Raw genomic sequence first — 18787 nt, forward strand, 5'->3', positions numbered from 1 at the left:
CACATTACAGCTTATTTCACCCAACCTTCCCCACACTTCAATTTCTGGCCTCAGAAACAGAATAGTAGCTGGGTCTAAGTGGACATTCATATTATGTATGGTCCTGATGGAGATAATTATTTTGAAATAGGTGGAAAGAAGTTCAAAAAACAAACCTCTTTAGTTAGTTTGTAGGGAGATGAGGAAAAGGCAATGATCTCTGGGTTCAGCAACACACAAGACCAGTAATCTAACAATCTGAATAAGGCACATAGATAGAATAGCCTTTTATTTGTCATTCAGCCCGAAGTCTGAACGAAATTTAAGCAGTCATACATACAATAAAAAACAACAATAAACACATATTAACATCCACCACAGTGAGGCCACCAACATCTCCTCACTGTGATGGAGGCAAAAGTCTTAGGTCTGCAGTCTCTTCCCTCCTCTTCTCCCTCTGCGCTGAGGCGATACCCCCCCCCCCCCCCCCCCCCCCCCCCCCCGGGCGATGATATAACAGTCCCGCGGCTCAACACCGCGGCCCGGGGTGGTCGTAGCTGCAGCCCACCAGTCCTGCAGACGCAGCCGCTGGCCCGTGGCCGAACCCCGGACTCAGGCCACCATCGCCAGAACACCGTCCCAGCCACCCTCACGTGAGTAACTGTCTACTTCAGCCTCGGGCCGGGCCGCCCCGACATGGGCGCTGCTCCTCCCTTCGGCCGGGCCGCCCCGACATGGGCGCCGAACCTCCCTCGGGCTGCGAGCGCCGCACCTCCCCGAGCTCGGCCGCTCCGACGGGAGCCTCGTTCCATCTCGAGCTGGTCGCTCCTCTCCTGTGCCGGACCGCCCTCACGGGAGCGAACTCGGCAAGTCCTGACGGTCTCTGCCTCCGGAGCCTCGAGGTCGCCAGCTCCATTTAGGCCTCAGCGCCGACGGAGGCAGAGAAGGGGAATACGACAGAAAAGTCGCATTCCCCCACAGGGAGAGACTGCACACCCCGTTCCACATGATCAATCCCACCACAGCCACTGACTAATTTAAATTGTTCATTTAATAAATCTAGAATGGAGATGTTGGTTATCCAATGTCAAGATTGTCATTAAAACCAAATTAATTAATTAGTGTGAAGGAAATCTGCCATCCTTATCGAGCCTGAATCTGGATCCAGCCTCTCGGCAAAGAAGCTGACTGCAACATCTCAGCAAGCTCCACAGGTCAAGATCACTGAATGCCAGCCTTGCCATAGAGATCATTGATTGGAAAGCTAGGTGCTATGGCAACCTCATGCCTGCTCTGATTTGTACTACAGGGCTATTGCATCCGATCAATATTTCTGCATTGCCCTGAGGATAGCCACAATGAACAATGGATTCTACGGCTACTGTCACTGGAATCCTCTGGGATCACACCCTCCATCACACCTTCCCAGAGCCGTCTCGAGAATCTTTACCTTGTCACGGCAAGATTCTCACAGTTGCTATCTCATTTCATGGGCTAAGAAGTGAAAATGATGGGAAAGGTTACAATTCAATGTAACGATTCTAACCTTGTGCATGGCCCTCAATTCAAGGGTAACACCAGCCAACATCAGAACCTTAACTGAAGATGGTGGTTTAGTTGTGGAAAGTCAGTGAGACCAGCCTTCTGTATATGTACCAGGTGAAACTTGTGTTATACCAGGTGTTATAGAAACTTACAAAATGTTTAAGGGGTTGGACAGGCTAGATGCAGGAAGATTGTTCCCGTTGTTGGGGAAGTCCAGAACAAGTGGTCACAGTTTAAGGATAAGGGGGAAATCTTTTAGGACCGAGATGAGAAAAACATTTTTCACTCAAAGGGTAGTGTGAATCTCTGGAATTTTCAACCATAGAAGGTAGTTGAGGCCAGTTCATTGGCTATATTTAAGAGGGAGTTAGATGTGGCCCTTGCGGCTAAAGGGATCAGGGGGTATGGAGAGAAGGCAGGTACAGGATACTGAGTTGGATGATCAGCCATGATCATATTGAATGGTGGTGCACTCGAAGGGCTGAATGGCCTACTCCTGCACCTAATTTCTATGTTTCTATGTTTCTATGTGAGGGTGGGCTGGGACTGCAGGTAGTGTGATCTGACCCTTCATAATCACTTAAAAGCACATAAGCTCGAGTATAATTGTGCTTTCATGGCAGATGAAGAGTTAATTAATGGTTAAAACCTTTTTGGCCATTAAAAAGGTCATTTTTGTGTTACTAGCTAAGAATTTTTCAAAATGCAGTAGCTTTAAAAATAAAATTATGCATTTGATGTGGTTATTTCCACATCTGCTTTAATCTTTTATATTTGGTCGAATCTTGAGTTAGTGTGTTGCCAAACATTTAAATATCAGATGGAAATTCAAGGGCAAAACACTGCTGATGCTGGAGATCTGACATAAACTAGGGAATCCTGGAAACCATCGACAGGTTAGGCAGAATCTGTGGAGAGACAAACAGTTAAAACGTTCTCGATAGACACAAAATGCTGGAGTAACTCAGCAGGTCAGGCAGTATCTCAGGAGAAAAGGAAAGGCTGACATTTCGGGTCAAGAACCTTCTTCAGTGTGAAGAAGAGTCTCGACACGAAACGTCACCTATTCCTTTTTTCCACAGATACTCTCTGACTCACTGAGTTACTCCAGCATTTTGTATTTTTTGGTGTAAACCAGCATCTGCAGTTCCTTCCTACACAGTTAAAACTTTCTATTTTATATACATAGAAACATAGAAAAATAGAAAATAAGTGCAGGAGTAGGCCATACGGCCCTTCAAGCCAGCATCGCTTTTCAATATGATCATGGCTGATCATCCAAAATAAGTACCCTGTTCCTGCGGTGTAAAAATGAGACATTGTTTCGTTGTTACCTTCTCCTAGCTAACAATGATCAACTTAATTTTTCTTGAACCTCATCCTCTTTGATGTCTCGTTTTCACACCTTGCACTTCCTTATTTCTGTGTCTCCCTCTCCCCTGACTCTCAGTCTGAAGAAGGGTCTCAACCCAAAACATCAACGATTTCTTCTCTCCAGAGATGCTGGCTGTTCCACTGAGTTACTCCAGCATGTTCTGTCTACCTTCGGTGTAAACCAGCATCTACAGTTTCGACCTACAAAAGCGATGATCAAACATGCCACATTGTTTGTCGAGAACCAGATTGAGGGATTAGTAACATTTTCATTGGCAACGGTAAAAGTAACTAGAGGACACCGATTAAAGCCAATCAGTTAAAGAGCCAGAGGGGCCAAAAAAACAGATTTATTTTAACACTGTGCGTTGAGCCTAATGTTCGGGGAAAACAAATGCAATGGTAATTTTTAAAAAGGAAATGGAATAAATGTTTAAAATAGAATAGTTTGTGATACTATAGGGGAAGAGTGAGGTATTCCAAGAGAAGGCTTTGTTTAGTTTAGTTTAGTTTAGTTTAGTTTTGTTTCTTATTGTCACATGTATCGAGGTACAGTCCAAATCTTTTGTTGCTGAGTAGCCTCCTTCTCTGGTCTATCATTCTATGATAGGCCTTCCTCATCATGTGGAAGTTTACACAATAGTCACAAGGTTTTGCCTGATTAACCTGCATTTCAGTTCTATTATGGATTTGACAGCACCCGTGGCAATCAGTGGCAGGCCTTGCATTGTGTAATATTAATATCTAGGATGCCGGTTTTGTGGAGCACTTGTTGGCAATGTTTTGTTATAACATCATGAATTGCCTGACAGATATTAAACCACTAATCTACTTAAATTCTGCCAATAACCCACTCACATAAATATTTTCTTCACAGGCTTTATCTGTTGCAGTAAATAATCTGTCAGAATGCCCTCATTTTTTTTTTTATCATTTTGTAAGCCAGACATGGCTCGGCCGAAGCTTATCTCGATGAGCAGCTTAGTCAATCATGTTGGAATCAGAACAGGGATTATAATGCTTGTAATACACTGGCTAAAATTAAAAGCATTTTCCTTGTAGAACATAGGTGCTTTCCGTAGACTTTAATGTTTCTTAAATCATAAGACATGGCCCAAATGTAATGCAGTGCAGATTTAAATTCAGGAAACTATGGATTAAATAGACAAGAGTATCTTACTTTTTTTTTTCTCCCGGAAAAATCAGAAGTCACCAGTTATTGTTGCTTTGCAAATTTCTGTTTAGCAAACCTGAATGACTCATGCTTTTAGACAGAGCAGATCATTTTGCAAGACTTCAGAGAGGTAATATTTATTTAAAAACAGATCCCCCTGTGTATCTTTTGACCTCCTGGCTAATTGTTCCAGGCCTCCCAGGAGACTGTGGGAAAAGCCGGGCGGTGAAGCCTGCCTGGGCCGCATGGAGCCTCGACAGCAGTGGTGAGCCTCGGTGGCGGTGAGGCCTTGGCAGCGGTGAAGCCTCGTCGGCGATGGAGAAGCCTCGGCGGTGGCGGTGGGGCCTCAGCGGCGATTTGAAGCCTCGCGGGTCGACCCTTGTTCAGCAGTCGATGAGAGCGTGGGGGAACTGTCATGAAGGGTGGAAGGGAAGAACAATGTAGGACCCGGCGTGGGGAACTGCTGTGGGGTAGGGGAAGGGGGGGAGAACAAAGGAGGAGACGGCATACTTTGTAACTTTGTTAGTGCTGTAGGTGGCTGATATTTGTATACATTGGGTATGCAGCAAAGAATTTCACTGTGCCTTGTCACATATGAAAATAAAGTATTCCATTCCATATTAACTAAGAAATTCCCATGTGTGACAGGCAGGTCAAAATGCAGGCTTCAAAAATGTTTCAAGAGGAAGACTTCTCTGAAGATGGGATTGAAAAACTGCATGTACAGCGAGTGGGTGACATAAATGGATGAAGGATTACACAAGTACTTTCATCTATCTGTTGGTCTATCTAATTTCATCTTCGTAAAAGAGTTGCTGGTACATCACCTTTTGGAAAAACCCTGATAGAAATGTCAACATAATGTGGTAGAGGAAAAACAAATTACATTGATTTTAATTTAATTGATTTTAGCTAGTGTATTACATGCATTATATAGTGTCATGCAGCTGGAGACAGGCCCTTTGGCCCATTTTAAGAATAAGGGGTAAGCCATTTAGAACGGAGATGAGGAAACACTTTTTCACCCAGTGAGTTGTAATTCTGAATTGTCTGCTTCAGAGGGCGGTGGAGGCCGGTTCTCTGGATACTTCCAAGAGAGAGTTAGATAGGGCTCTTGAAGGTAGCGGAGTAAGGTGATGTGGGGAGAAGGCAGGAACGGGGTACTGATTATAGATGATCAGCCATGATCACGTTGAATGGCAATGCTGGCTTGAAGGGCCGAATGGCCTACAATATTGTCTATTGATAAGCCCAGGGCAATCTTAACAGTATTATAGGCCCCCAGACAAAGCAGTGCACTGGGGCCCCTAACTACACAACCACTCACAGGAATAAAAATGTAAATGGTCAATAAAATGAAACATATATTTCAAGATTCAAGAAATTCAAGAGAGTTTCTTGTCATGTGTCCCAGATAGGACAATTAAATTCTTGCTTTGCTTCAGCACAACAGAATATAGAAGGCATAAATACAGAACCGATCAGTGTGCCCATATACCATTGTACAAATATATACACACATCAATAAATAATACAGATAAAGTGCAAATAAACAGATAATGGGCTATTAATGTTCTGAATTTTGTTTGAGTTGAGTTTAATAGCCTGATGGCTGTGGGGAAGAAGCTGTTACTGAACCTGGACGTTGCAGTCTTCAGGCTCCTGTACCTTCTACTGAAGGTAGCGGGGAGATAGGAGTGTGGCCAGGATGATGTGGGTCCTTGATGATACTGCCAGCCTTTTTGAGGCAGCGACTGCGATAGATCCCCTCGATGGAAGGGAGGTCAGAGCCGATGATGGACTGGGCAGTGTTTACTACTTTTTGTAGTCTTTTCCGCTCCTGGGAACTCAAGCTGCCGAACCAAGCAACGATGCAACTGGCCAGCATGCTCTCTACTGTGCACCTGTAGAGGTTACAGAGAAAATCAGTGTTTAAACATTAAAAACATGCTGTACTGCAAAGATTAATCAACACAAACATTTGAATAACGGGTGGCGCCAAGAGCCGGCAGCCTCGCCAGCAGCTGTTCGTCCTTTTCACTTTTTTTCGTTTTTAGTATGTATAAAAGTGTGTTTTAGTCTGGGGAGTTGGGGGGGAAGTTTTTTAGTCACTTACCTCAGTGAAATGCAACTTTTTTCCTAGTTGCATTTTTCCGTCCCTTGCGGCCTAACGGCTGGGATTGGTGCGGCCTTTCCTGGAGTCGGGTCTAGAACATCAGCAGCGGGCGCAGTGTGGACTTTCCATCGTGGAGCCGGGCAATACTTTGCCGGGGGTCGCTAGAAGAACAACTGCTTGGGCCCATCGACTCCATTCAAGGACCCAAGCAGTCGTTCCAGGTGCGACAGAGGTTCACCTGTATCTCCTCCAACCTCATCTATTGCATCCGCTGCTCTAGATGTCAGCAGATCTATATCGGTGAGACCAAGCGGAGGTTGGGCGATCGTTTCGCCGAACACCTCCGCTCGGTCCGCAATAACCAACCTGACCTCCCGGTGGCTCAGCACTTCAACTCCCCCTCCCACTCCATATCCGACCTCTCTGTCCTGGGTCTCCTCCATGGCCACAGCGAGCAACACCGGAAATTGGAGGAACAGCACCTCATATTCCGTTTGGGGAGTCTACATCCTGGGGGCATGAACATTGAATTCTCCCAATTTTGTTAGTCCTTGCTGTCTCCTCCCCTTCCCCAGCCCTCCTGCTGTCTCCTCCCATCCCCCAGCCTTTGAGCTCCTCCTCCTTTTCCTTTCTTCTCCCCGCCCCTCCCACCCCCAATCAGTCTGAAGAAGGGTTTTGGCCCGAAACGTTGCCTTTTTCCTTCGCTCCATAGATGCTGCTGCACCCGCTGAGTTTCTCCCGCTTTTTTGTGTACCTTCGATTTTCCAGCATCTGCATTGAAACATAGAAACATAGAAAGTAGGTGCGAGAGTAGACCACCAGGTCCATCGAGCCCGCACCGCCACTCGCTCATGGCTGAACACTAAACAGACACACTTACCCACAAACAGTAGACACAAGACACAGAACACAAGACACTACCCTCCCCCTTATACCGCTATCACCCCTCTCCACCCCAAGAACCTCGTGATCTCCTGGGGGAGGCAAAAAACCGGATAAAAACCCAGGTCCAATTCGGGAAAAAAATCCGGGAAATTCCTCTCCGACCCCAATCCAGGCGATCGACACTTGTCCAGGAGATCACTCAGGTCTTACTATACTAACCATACCTAGGTCCATATCCCTGCCCTCTCCCCGTAGCCCCTTATCCCCTTGGCAGCTAAAAAACCATCTATTTTAGTCTTAAATATATTTAAAGTTTCTGCTTCCACTGCTCCCTGGGGCAGTGAATTCCATAAATTAACCACCCTCTGGGTGAAGAAGTTCTTCCTCATCTCAGTTTTAAAAGAGCCCCCCCTTATTCTGCAACTATGTCCCCTAGTTCTAGTTTCCCCGATCATTGGGAACATCCTCGGTGCATCCACCCGATCAAGGCCCCTCACGATCTTATATGTTTCAATGAGATCGCCTCTCATTCTTCTAAACTCCAAAGAGTAGAGTTCCAGCCTACTTAACCTTTCCTCATATGTCAATCCCCTCATTGCAGGAATTAATCTTGTAAACCTTCGCTGCACTGCCTCCAGGGCTAGTACATCCTTTCTTAAGTATGGACCCCAGAACTGTACACAGTATTCCAAATGTGGTCTCACTAATACTGTGTACAGCTGCAGCAAGACCTCCGTGTTTTTATACTCAATCCCCCTAGCAATAAAGGCCAAAACTCCATTGGCCTTCCTGATTGCTTGCTGCACCTGCATACTAACTTTCAGTGATTCATGTACTAATACCCCTAGATCCCTTTGCGTTGCATTACAACGCAGCTCCTCCTCATTTAGAAAATAACTTGCCCTATCATTTTTTTTCCCAAAGTGAATGACTTCACATTTATTAGTATTAAATTTCATCTGCCAAGTTGTTGCCCACTCACCTAGCTTATCTATATCCTTTTGCAGACTCTTCCTATCCTCCTCATCCCCTACTTTTCCTCCCATTTTTGTATCGTCCACAAATTTTGATATATTACACTTGGTTCCCTCCTCCAAATCATTTATATAAATTGTGAACAACTGGGGTCCCAGCACCGACCCTTGCGGAACCCCGCTAGTTACCGGTTGCCATCCCGAGTATGAACCATTTATCCCCACTCTCTGCTTCCTATTTGTTAGCCAATCCTCTACCCATGCTAATATATTACCCCCAATCCCATAATTTTTTATTTTTAGCAATAGTCTCTTATGTGGCACCTTGTCAAAAGCCTTTTGGAAGTCCAAGTATACCACATCCACCGGTTCCCCTTTATCCACCCGGGTTGTTACTTCCTCAAAGAATTCGAGCAGATTCGTTAAACAGGACTTCCCCTTCACAAAACCATGCTGGTTCTGTCCGATGAAGTCATGTTTATCCAAGTGCCCCGTTAGTGTTTCTTTAATAATTGTCTCTAACATTTTACCCACCACCGATGTTAGACTAACCGGTCTATAGTTACCCGCCTTCTGTTTACTTCCTTTTTTAAATATAGGTGTTACATTGGCCATTTTCAAATCCACTGGGACCGTTCCTGCCTCCAGGGAGTTTTGGAAAATTATCACCAATGCATCCACAATCCCCACCGCTATCTCCCTCAAGACCCTTGGATGTAATCCATCAGGCCCAGGGGATTTATCCTCCTTCAGTCTCATTAATTTCCCTAATACCACCTCCTTGGTGATCTTAATAGTATTTAGCTCCTCCATTCCTACCGCCCCCTGTTTATCCAGCGTTGGAATATTTTTTGTGTCTTCTATGGTGAAGACTGATACAAAATACTCGTTTAATGCCTTTGCCATTTCCATGTTCCCCACCAACAACTCTCCAGTCTCACCCTCCAATGGACCAACGTTCACCTTAGCCACCCTTTTTCTTTTTATATAGCTATAAAAACTCTTACTATTAGTTTTTATGTTGTTCGCTAAATTCCTTTCATAGTCTATTTTCCCCGTCTTAATTAATCTCTTAGTTATTTTTTTGCTGACCTTTAAATGCTTCCCAATCCTCTACCCTCCCACTATCTCTGGCTACCTTATATGCCCTTGCTTTCAGCCGAATACTATCCTTTATAGTTTTACTGAGCCATGGCTGACTGTTCTTACCCTTACCCCTTTTTTTCTTCATAGGAATAAATTTTTCTTGAAGATTATACAGTATACCCTTAAACGTACACCACTGCTCATGTACCGTCTTATTCTTGAGTCTGCTATCCCAGTCAACTTTGATCAGCTCAGTCCTCATACCTTCATAATCCCCCTTATTTAGACTAAGCACCCTAGCCTGAGTTTCAACCTGCTCCCCTTCTATTTGAATATGGAATTCGACCATATTGTGGTCACTTGTTCCCAACGAGTCCCTAACTATGACATTTTTAATTAATCCTGCTTCATTACACAGGACCAGATCCAAGATTGCCTCCCCCCTTGTCGGTTCTGTGACATACTGTTCTAGGAACCCACCTCTAATACATTCTATAAACTCTTCCTCTAGTCTACCCTGCCCAGTTTGGTTTGCCCAATTAATATGAAAATTGAAGTCCCCCATGATTACAGCAGTTCCCTTTTTACATGCGTCAACTATTTGCAGATTTATGTTCTGACTAACAGCGTCACAGCTATTTGGAGGTCTATAAATTACACCCACTAGTGTTTTTTTCCCCTTATTATTCTCTATCTGTACCCAAGCTGTTTCACTATCCTGATCCTTCAACGCAATATCCTTCCTCTCTATTGCCGTTATTCCCTCCCTTATTAAAAGGGCCACCCCTCCTCCCTTTCTTTCCTGTCTATCTTTCCTAATTGTCGAGTACCCCTCTATATTTAACTCCCAGTCCTGATCCCCTTGCAGCAATGTCTCCGTAATGGCCACGATATCATAACTATATATACTTAATTGCACCGTTAATTCATTTATCTTATTACGAATACTCCGTGCATTTAGATAAAGCACTTTCAGATGATTTTTACTACCCTTCCTTTCCTTTTTTGCCCCTTTTACATCTAAAGCTTTATCTTCACACATTCTGTCTCCTGTCACATTTTGACTTTCCGCTTCCCCATTGATACCCTGCTCTATTTCCTCTACCCCTGCCGTTATTACCCCCCTTGATACCTCCCCCCCGCTACTTAGTTTAAAGACCTCTCTACTGCCCTAGTTATATGATTTGCCAGGACCCCAGTCCCAGCACCGTTCAGGTGAAGTCCGTCCTTACAGAACAGATCCCCCCTGTCCCAGTACTGGTGCCAGTGGCCCAAGAAACCAAACCCATTTTTCCCACACCAGTCTTTGAGCCACGCATTTAGCTTTTTAATTTTACGTACCCTCGCCGATTTGGCCCGTGGCTCAGGTAGCAATCCGGAGATCAGTACCCTCGAGGTTCTGCTTTTTAATTTATTCCCTAACTGCTCAAACTCCTTCAGCAGATCCTCCTTCCTCGTCCTTCCTATGTCATTGGTCCCCACATGGACCACGACCACTGGATCCTCCCCCTCCCTCTGCAAATTTCTCTCCAGCATCGCAGAAATATCCTTAACCCTAGCACCGGGTAGGCAACACAGCCTTCGGGACATGTTCTGCTGGCCGCAGAGAACCTTATCTACCCCCCGAATAATACTATCCCCTATCACTACGGCATTTCTTCTAACTCCCCCCTCTTGAATGGCCTCCTGATCCACGGTGCTGCAGCCAGGTTGCTCATCCCTCCCACAGCCCCTGATCCCGTCCTTACATTGAGTAAGAGCCTCGGTCATGCTCGTCAGGGACAAGGGCTGTGGCTTCTGCCGCATCTCCTCCTGGTTCCCCCTACCTGCCTCGCTTATGGCCACACCTTCCTTTCCTTGCTCACTGCCTACTGAATTAGTTAAACTGGTCGGTGTGACCATCCCCTGGCACAAAACATCCAGGTAATACTCCCCCTCCCTGATGTACCGCAGCGTATGAAGTTGGGTCTCCAGCTCATAAATGCGGAGCTGGAGTTCCTCTAGCCTCAAACACTTACTGCAACTGTAGGGATCTTCTACATCAATGGTGTCGACAAATTCCCACATCTCGCAGTATTGGCACATCTCCTGACCGCCCATCTTATATAAGTAATTAACTGGTCCTATTAAGAATCCCCTACTGTATTGATACACCCCTTATTTATATAATCCTACCTCCTATAATGGGAAAGTACTCACCCCAGCCGTAAATTACCTACTGGTAGTGGCTGTCTAGTGGTAATTCCGTCCGCTCTTCCTGTCTGGTCCACTGCTTCCTTGCAGTGCGTGGCAAACCTCTTTGCCTCTGTTAGTCTCTGTTAGTCTCTGTTAGTCTCTCGAGCCGCGGCTCCGTCCGTCCTCCCTCGGCGACAGCACCTGTGGCACCGCGGTCGTGACGTCCCGTCCCTTGCAGTTCCTTCTTAAACACATAATTTTTTGCATGTCTGGATTCCCTGTCCTCAGAAGCTATTAGACCATCCATATGAATTACTATATATGGATAAAGATATTAGGGTGTTTGAACATTCATTTGGGACAGCACAGTGGTGCAGCAGTAGAGTTGTTGCCTTACAGCACCCGAGACCTGGGTTTAATCCTAACTACACGTGCTGTCTGTACAGATTTTGTACGTTGAAGTGAGAGAAATCAATATTTTACCACTGGGCTGTAAGTTGCCCAAGCAAAATATGAGATGCTGTTCCTCCAATTTGCGTTTAGCCTCACTCTAACAATGGAGGAGACCGAGGACAGAAGGGTCCCTGTAGGAATGGGAAGGAAAATTAAAGTGTCCAGCAACCAGAAGATCAGGGTGGTTCACAAGGGCTGAGCAAAGGTGTTCCATGAAATGATCGCCCTGTCTGCATTTGGTCTCACCGATGTATAAGAGTCTACATCTTGAACAACTGATACTGTAGATGAGGTTGGAGGAGATGTAAGTGAATCTCTGCCTAACGTGAAAGGACTTATCCCTTATCCCTAACTAGTCTGATGATGGGTCTCAACCCGAAATGTCACCTATTCCTTTTCTCCAGAGATGCTACCTAACTCGCTCAGGTACTCCAGCTTTTGTGTCCATCTAAAGACTTGCCGGTTGGGTCATTGAAAATTGTCCCTACTTTGTAGGTGCCTGGTAGAATCTGGAGAGGTTGATGGAAATGTGGAGAGAATAAAATGGTTTTAGTGTAGGATTGTGTGATTTTATTTAAAGGTGAACAATACTTTTTTGAGGCAACCCCTTTGCCATTGTTTTTGACGCTTCAGTCACCCAGTTGCTTTATCTGTGATAGAGGTTCTAGGAAATCCTCATCCATGTTTAGTTCAGTTTAGAGATCTCCGTGGATTGTCACCTTGTCGTGGTGGAGAAGCTTGTGTGGTCCTGAGATCCTGAGAGCGATGCTGTCTGGAGCTATGCTCCTGGTAGGGCCACCCATGGCGGTATGGTCAAGGAGGAGGACTCTGACAAAGAACAATCCAACCAAGACCTCAACGGTGGAACAGGCGGAGGTTGATGGCTGACCTTAGTGGAGCGGCTGGGAAGGCAGATGAAGGCTGCAGCAGAAAAGGGTCTCCGGTCGTCTTGGACTCCATGCCACTGGATCCTGAACCAGATCTGTCAAGGACCGTGGGGTGGCTGTCTGAGCACCAGTCTCCCCACGTTAAACAAAGTCACGCACAGGCGTCCTCCAACCCTGGAGACACTCATGGTCAGCCATGACCGAATGGGCCTAAAAATTAAGAAGACAGATACAGCAGGGAAACAGGCCATTCAAACCCCTCCCCCCAATCCCCCCCACCCCTCCCACCCGAGTCCACATAGACCAGAGATCCCCATTACACTAGACACAATTTACTATTTTTAACCAAAACCAGTTAACTTACAAACCTGTACGCCTTTGGAATGTGGGAGGAAACCGGAGCACCTGGAGAAAACCCACGCATAGTCAGCAGCACCCATAATCAGGATTGAACCTGGGTCTCTGGCGATGTAAGGCAGCAACTTAACTGCTGCACCACTGTGCCATAAGGGGAAGGTTTCCTCTACACTCTCAGTGGTCAAGTAAACCCAAGGAAATTACAAGCAACTAGTTCCCTGTTTCTTTACAGTCAACAGTAGTGCTAAAGATGTCCTCAAAGATTCCAACATTTGCAACTGTGCCTTCAACTGTCAAGAGTCTAAGATTCTCAAATCCTTCTACTGTATCTGTATCCTGTTCAGAACGATTTGCATTTTTAACAATCCGCGGTTCAATTTTCTAATTAAAGCCACTGAATAAAATCTTTTTTTTTGCAATTAAAATTATTTTCTCCCATGGCAACCCCTCCCTGTCCCTAGGGGGAGCCACCCTACAACTTAAAGACAGGCTACATCTTGCAAAATCACCACCTCAGCCTGCCTTCCCCTGAAAATGTCCCTTCTTCACTTAGGATGCATTACTCTGACCAAGCTTATCTCGTACTGCCAATGTGGTTTGGCACAGTCTGGTCAGTTTAAACACAAAGGCTATCAATTTCATTGAGGTGTTTCATATTCCCAAACAACTAATTTCAGCAAACAAGAATACCATTTTCTTATTCTTTCCTACAATGGATTCCATGTTAGGAGAATTGACAGCCCCTGCAGTTCAAACATGTCTGAATTTACTTTGGTAAAATAGTAAAAAGGTGCTGAAAATTACTCAATGTCTGCTGCAAAGGAAAATGCTCAGATTCAAGACCTGTAAACTGAAATAGGCCAGCATCCTGTCATTAAAATACATTGGAAACCTTCTTAACATTGTTTTGCAAAAGTCTTAATAAGGAACATTCATTACCACCTACTTAAAGCAGTGTGAATAGGGTCCCACATGTATTCCTTCTCTGTTTCAAGATTAGAATAAATTATTGGTCAAATTTCTTGTTTCTATGCTTGTGGGGTCACAACCCTGACCTTAGAAAGCAATCCTTAAAGGGCCACACCACTCGACAAGCAGCAATCCTCCAGGTAAGTTTGTTCACAACGAATACCCCAATTATGAGCCAGGGAGAGGATTTGCGATTGTCCCAGAAGAAGCAGGGGAACTAATAGAATTTGCTGCAGAACAGTGCTAGAGCCTCCTTCTATCAATGAGATCTCTCCAAGTGCTTTCTATGAGTATCTGTACTTGAGAGAACACAACACTGCAACAAAATGCCCCTGCAGCTCTGAATGCTGCAGTCACATTAACCAAAGGTTGAAAGTTCCCCAACATTAATGTTGAATTTTTATGACTATTATAAATGTGGCTGTGAGCAGTAAGTTTTCAAGAGAGAGGTTTAGCTCTTAAGGCTAAAGGAATAAAGGGATATGGGGAAAAAACAGGAACGGGGTACTGATTTTTAGATGATCAGCCATGCTGGCCCCCACAGCAAAAATGTCCACTGGAAGTATCCTGAGCTAATTCTGCTACCACCATCATCTATTGCGACAAGTGATGGCTTCCACTGATTGTCGCCGGAAGCTTGCCTCCTTTTCAGGACGGACGATTACAGTGAGGTCAACATTTGTAACAAGATGGACACGAAAAGAAGGTCAGCCATGATCATATTGAATGGTGGCACTGGCTCGAAGGGCCGAATGGCCTACTCCTGCACCTATTTTTATTTGCTTTTCTAAATATCATGAGTGGCATTTTTTGTTTGTGGGGTTCACAAGCTGAGCCAGCATTTAGTTGCCCATTTCTAATTTATCTTGAGAAGGTTGTGGTGAGCTGCCTTCTTGAATCGCTGCAGGCCTTGAGGTTTAGTATGCCTGCAATGCTATGAAGGAGGGAGTTCAAGGATTTTGACTCAGTGACAGAGTAGGACCAGAGATATATTTCCATGTCAGGATGGTGTCTGGACTGGAGGGCAACTTCCAAGCTGCTGGTGTCCACGTACTTACTCTGTCCTTGTCCTGGCTGGTAGAGGTTGTGCTTTTGGAAGGTGCTGTCCAAGAAGTTTTTGTGAGTTGCTACGGTGCCTGGAGATTGTACAAACTGCTGCTACTGAACATTCGTGGTGGAGTGAGTTATCAACGAAGGTCGTGTGGAAGAGTTCTGAAAATGTTTCTGAGCGTAATGGTGACCTGTACACTTGCTTTGATTTGAGGGTGTTTCACCCATCTGAATAACCTTGTTCTTAAGGTTTTCTGAGCCATGTGTGTGAGAGCAACCTTGTGGAGGATAGTCCACATGGGGCTTGATCCTGTGAAGACTGGGTGGAAAAGGTAAGAGGCCCCATTTCTCTAAGCAAGACCCCTTAGAATCTTAAATATCTCAATAAAATAACTCTATTGGTCCTCGCTCATGAGAATCCAGCTTTAATGTTTTTTTTATTTCTTGATGGTAGAACAAACCTCTCACCCCAGAAATTAGCCTGGTTTATTATTTATTATTGGTTGATTACTATAACACGTACCGTGATGCAATTAAATACCTTGTTTTGCGTACAATGGAAGCAAACCTTTATAACATATAGTGCAAAATGAGAAAAGGAATGGCGTGCAGAATATAGTGTTACAGTGACAGAGAAAGGGCAGATAAAAACAAAATTTGACAAGTGAAAGTGAATATCTTTTGGACTCTCTCCAATGTTAATATATTTGTAATTTAATTAAATAATTTAAGAGATATTCCCAGTAACATCAACATCTAAAACCAGAGGGCACGGGGTTTTATGTGATGAGTGAAAGAGAAATACAGAGGTTTATTTTCCACTCAAACGTGATTGGAATCTGGATACACTTGGCCTGAGAAGGTCAAGGAGGCTAACACTCTCACAATACTTTAAAAGTATCTGAACAAGCAGTAGGATTATCATCGATAGGAATGGTCGAAGTGTTAGTAAATGTAATGAATATAGATTCATACTTGTTGATTAACATGGACGTGATAGTGCAAAGAGCCCAGTTCTATGCCAACAGTCCTGTCAGATGTCCGTCTCCTATTTTTAAATAATTTCTTATCTGCAGAATGTATAGCCAATCCTCTCTTCGCATGAATTCTTCAGGCATTTCTGGTTAGTTAATCTGGAAGAAGAAGTCGCTGAAGTCACCTGGTTTTGTGGTGACTGGGATCCTCGTGGGTCACAAGGACATGAATCAGTAATGTTTTGGGTCAGGACTCCTCTTCAGATTAATTGTATTAGGGGTAGAACACTGGAAGAGTGGTGGGGACGGGTCAAAGACTGGCAAGTGAACAGTGCCAATCACAGTCATTATTTAGACAAATGTATTTGAAAAACTCACCGGGGCAAACTTTTGGATGCCACTTGGGCAAGCTAGTTGCCAGTGCTGGGAGATAAAAATCTCACAGTGAATAAAAAAAAATACTAAAAAACATTTATCCATGAAGTATACACAATATTACAATATTTATCTGCAGCACTGCAGAGTTTGGGACATGTAGTTAGACAGCATAGAAGCAGGACCTTCAATCCAACTCCTCCATGTCAACCAAGTTGCCTTGCTGATCTAAGTAGTCACATTTTCATACCAATAATTTTCTCTTCATTGATTTGCCTTGACCTGATGAATATTCACAGTATTTTCCTCCTCTTTTTCATATTTCCAATGTCTGTAACATTTTGCTAATATCTTCTCATTAAGCTCCTCATCAGCCAAACGTTTTTCAATAACAGTACTGAGAAGAGGCTTGGGACAGTTAACAATATCTAAGAAGGGTTTCGGCCCGAAACGTTGCCTACTTCCTTCGCTCCATAGATGCTGCTGCACCTGCTGAGTTTCTCAGCATTTTTGTGTACTAACAATATTTAAAGGTACCTTGTGAACAACATGTTGCAATACCTCCAAATTCTTTACATGATTACATAACAACAAGCACATTTTCTCAGCTACCATTTTCTTAATCAAGATGTGGAATTATAAAAGATTGTAGCAAACCAAGATACTTGCCTCTTATTATTCAGAGTGTGAGAGACAGATAATGCATGGAAACAAGCCCTTCAGTCCATCATTTCCAGCATCTGCAGTTCCTTCTTAAACACTTCAGTCCATCATATCTGCCTCACCCTTTTCAACCACACATTTAAACTAATCCTACTTTAGTCCCACTTTTATATGCCTCCACATTCTCATTACGCCACCTCCTCACCCCCAAGAATATATTTCACCTAGGCACCAAGGATAATTTACATGAACTAACTCACATTTCCTTGGAATGTGGGAGGAAACCAGAGCACCCAAAAAAAAACTGGGAATGCAGTCACAGGGAGATTGTGTATTATCCATATAGACAGCACCCAAACTCAGGATTGAACCCTGGTCTCTGGTGCTATGAGGCAGTGGCTCTGAACTCTTCCACCTTACTTTATTAGTAAGTCCTCCTGCTATTTGGAGGACAGTCAATGAGGGAAGACATAATCCAACCCCAAATCTTGCAGCTGCAACAACACTTTGCGCAACTGACTGCAATGATACTGTCACTCGGTCTGATCGGATATCCTGTCTGTTCTAGTCTGGTTTCAGTTGTTTTCTAGCAGCTTCCCAGAAAGCAAAAGTGAATGCTTAAAAGTTTCTGCTGTCTGCGTTAACTACAATAAATCCTACAGCAGAACGGAACAGAAATTGCTGATAGGGTGTGAAGGGGAATGAGAAGACTTTAATCAACAATGTTATCCAGTTGCCTAAATTGGCCTCTTCCTGTGTTGTAGACTCAATACTATATACTGTATTACTCAAAAAATTAAACAACTATATTTCTACTACTAAATCCTTACTTCTCCACATTAATGAAAAATCAAACTGGGTTAAGATTATTAATTTTGCCTCTTTGTTGAGATTTTTTTCCAAATGTTGCTATCCACACAACCATGCCTAAATGTTCCTGTGCTGGAAAATGTTGTCACATCCATCCCTTTGCTTGTTGGCACTGTTCCAATATGTACAGCAATTATTGCTGTACAACATTGTCCACATAGTCTCAAACATCACTTTAATTAAACAAAACAAGTTGACTAACACACCAATTAAGGTAATTATTGGAGGATGCATCTCATTTGAGCAAGGCAGATTGCTATCATCCAGCTCTTTTTTGGAAGACCTCTAAATAAGCGTCAACAAAGTCAGACTGGAAGTTGGGTTTAACATTTTGCCATGATACTCAGATTCCTTAATTGGTATAAATGTGCAAAATTTGCTATGACTCATATGTAGAAATGAACTTTTTGGTTGTCCCTCCTGAATGAATGTCTGGGACCTCGGCGTTATTAGGACCTCGTGCAATTTTTCATCTTTCTGGTTTAGCAACAGAAACTTAAGGTTGTGGTGAGGGTTGTTTGTGGGGAAGAGGTGGGGTAAGAAGGGTGTGATGCACTAGACACTTGATCCAACCCCTGCTGATGTACACAGCAGGGGTTGGATTGTTTGATAGCTTGGAAGACAGAGTCGGAATAATCCTGCTTGGTGCATTGGATATCTTTTAGGTTAGTACAGGACACAACAGTAAAGGGCCTGTCCCACTGCGGCGACCTAATTTGCGACTTTAAGAGTTTGCCCTGGACTAATACTCGCGGCATGATCAACACAGACCTAGGAGGTCTTTGTAATTCTCCTTCATGCTTGAGAGTATTCCCCGTGAACTCGAGGCCTCAGTTAGGTCGCGGCGTTTTTTTCAGCAAGCTGAAAAATGCCCGCGAGTA

This window comes from Leucoraja erinacea, chromosome 4, assembly GCF_028641065.1.
Source record: "Leucoraja erinacea ecotype New England chromosome 4, Leri_hhj_1, whole genome shotgun sequence".
Taxonomy (NCBI): Eukaryota; Metazoa; Chordata; class Chondrichthyes; order Rajiformes; family Rajidae; genus Leucoraja; species Leucoraja erinaceus.